Source organism: Pseudophryne corroboree, chromosome 4 (assembly GCF_028390025.1).
Source record: "Pseudophryne corroboree isolate aPseCor3 chromosome 4, aPseCor3.hap2, whole genome shotgun sequence".
Taxonomy (NCBI): domain Eukaryota; kingdom Metazoa; phylum Chordata; class Amphibia; order Anura; family Myobatrachidae; genus Pseudophryne; species Pseudophryne corroboree.
Genome location: NC_086447.1, coordinates 457,379,064 through 457,382,058, shown reverse-complemented (window position 1 = coordinate 457,382,058; position 2,995 = coordinate 457,379,064). Strand labels below are relative to the sequence as shown.

The window sequence follows — 2,995 nt, the reverse complement described above, 5'->3', positions numbered from 1 at the left end:
CCTGTCCTCACCCTCCCTGTAACTCCCTCTTCAGTACTACAGCCCTTACCCTCCCTGTAACTCGCCCCTCATGATCCCTCTAACTCCCTGTCAGCGTCCCTATCCTCACCCTTCCTCTAACTCCCTGTCAGCGTCCATGCACTCACTTTCCCTATAATACCCCATGAGCGTCCCTACCCTCACCCTCCCCGTCAGCATTCCTGCCCTCACCCTCCCTTTATCTCCCCCTCAGAGTCCCTGCCCTCACCCTCCCCGTCAGCATTCCTGCCCTCACCCTCCCTGTATCTCCCCCTCATCGTCCCTGCCCTCACCCTCCCTGTATCTCCCCCTCAGCGTCCCTGCCCTCACCCTTCCTGTATCTCCCCCTCATTGTCCCTGCTCTCACCCTCAACGGATATCTCCCCCTCAGCGTCCCTGCCCTCAGCCTCCCTGTATCTCCCCCTCAGCATCCCTGCCCTCACCCTCCCTGAATCTCCCCCTCAGCATCACTGCCCTCACCCTCCCCGTCAGCTTTCCTGCCCTCACCCTCCCTGTATCTCCCCCTCAGTGTCCCTGCCCTCACCCTCCCCGTCAGCTTTCCTGCCCTCACCCTTCCTGTATCTCTCCCTCAGCGTCCCTGCCCTCACCCTCCCCATCAGCTTTCCTGCCCTCACCCTCCCTGTATCTCCCCCTCAGCGTCCCTGCCCTCACCCTCCCTGTATCTCCCCCTCAGCGTCCCTGCCTGCATACAGTGTAATGTGAATAAGATTGCGCTACAGTGTGGCGTAATTTGAATTTGAGGTATTGTTCTCAGGTGCTATTGTGTCCACGCCCCTTCCTTGGGAGATCACACCCCTCTTTTGTGATGCACGCTGTCCCTTTATGAGTTAAGGGAGGGAGGGCGCCGAACACCCTTGCGCCGACCCTGAGCGGCGCCTACACTCTGTCCTGCACACACATCTGAAGTGAGAGAGGGGGCAGATGGAGATATATATGTGCCTCCCCAGCCAAAGACCTCACTGCACGTCACTGTTCAGAATCGATAATCGGTCACAGTGTAGAAATACCGTACTAAGCAGAGACACATGTTGCATGGCTCTCTGTCTTAGTTGAATCCCAATTACACACAGGGAAGGCTCCCTTCATACAGTATACTGTATTTCTTGCTTACAGGGCTACTCTCTGTAATCTGGTTCTGTTATTTGGACTAGAATGCTCAGCGGCCCCACTCAGTGTTATAAACAACACCAGGACTCTCTGTTTATCCTCAAGGTCTGTTTGCCATTCTGTTACAAAAACAAGATCTGTATAAGGAAAAAAGGAGCGACTGGGCACTGGTATATAATAAATTGTAGCTAATATTGGAAAAACCAAAGGCGGACAGTTACAATTGTAAGAAAGGAAGATACAACCTTTCAATTGAGGTCCCTGTTGGTGGTGCGCCCAGAGCTAGAGAGGACAAGTACTAACAAGGGGAGAGAGAGAAAGCTCTTGTGTGGGCGCACTCTTGGAAAGGAAGAGAAATTCTTCAATTGAAAAAAGATTATGTTAAAACATATATTTATTAATCTAAATTAAAACAATTACCCATCTACGATCAAAAAATATGAGAAAATATTAGGAATGTTCTGGTCTATTAATCATGAGAGAAAGATTAGAAAGGCTGCAGACACTGAATAGTCTGACACCCGTTTCTCCTGACCAGTACAGATGTTCTGTATTAATGGGACCGGAAGTGGAGGTCAGTATACGTATTTTGTCATAGAAAGACCACTTAGATTAGGTCAAAACTATACACTTTACTCATTGCCCGTGAAGCCATATGGCATGAATTCGAAATGTATATCATGATATCCTTACACTAGAGAAAATGTAAGAAGAAAAATAGGAGAAAAAGGCAGAAAAAGATACAGTTAGTGGTGATACTGCTGTTGGTGTACACCCTTCAGAAGAAGGGGAATAGTTCCTACCCTACAACACCGGGTATTCCCAGGGAGTCTCCTCTAAAGGTACTGACCCAGCCCGACGCTGTTTGGCTTCCAAGATCGGACGAGATCGGGCATAAGCAGCGTGGTATGATAGTAGAGAGGATATCTACCAATGAGAGTGCACCTATATACGAAAATGAAAGATTTAGAAAAGATAAACCATACAGTATGTGGATCTGCTTTCCACGTTAGGCAGGGTAGAACAACTGTCACTCAGTGGCGTTGTGTACCCTGGATCGGGGATGCGAGTCCACTGGACAATAGTAAGTTAAGAAAGGAATTAGATATGTAGATTGGAACTTATAGAGTTGGGTGACTATTAGATATCCAAAGAGCAAATGTCAAATGCAGGAGTAAAGTATCGGGTAAGTTCATGAGCAAGATGCAAATTAACTATACATTCTTTATACACAAACAATATGAATATATGGCAAAAAAAGAGATCCTTGCGTAATTATAGGCAAAAATAAGCATGCAGCAGTTGGGTATGGAATGAGAAATGGCATAAGCTGTGCAGGCTACGGGGCGATGCTGAAGGAGCGTCACAATCCCCTAGCCAAAATACACAGAGATACTGTAAGCGAGGTCTATGCACATTACAGTACTGTACGTTACACCGGGCTCGGTCGCATAGCAAACTGACAAAACACAAGTTTTACAGTACATACAGTAAAGCAGGCCAAAGCTGCAGGAGAGTTTCTACTGTAAAGGTTCTATGCACTGTACGGTAATGTACACATACCTGTACAATTCTATAGCAGGGCAGACTCAATTGAAATGGCTACCGCCTGTGACTCCTACAGTAGCTCCTAGGAGGCACTCAGCTATGGAGCAAATAACAGCACAGATTTTGCAGGCTACGGGGCAATGCTGAAGGAGCGTCACAATCCCCTAGCTACAATACACAGGGGTGATAGAGATAATCGAGTGGCTGGAGGGGGGTCCCCTTGATTTAAGTGGCCCCCACTCCTCCAGGGTACTCCGGCCAGGTGTGACTAGTTGGGTATTTAATTCCATGGCCGCAGGGA

At 48.2% G+C, this 2,995-nt stretch overlaps 1 pseudogene; it reads right to left on the bottom strand.

Annotated features, from left to right (window-relative positions):
• Positions 1 to 1,947: 1,947 nt before the first annotated feature.
• On the bottom strand, positions 1,948 to 2,066 carry LOC134912046 (5S ribosomal RNA; annotated as a pseudogene).
• Between the last annotated feature and the right edge of the window lie 929 nt (positions 2,067 to 2,995).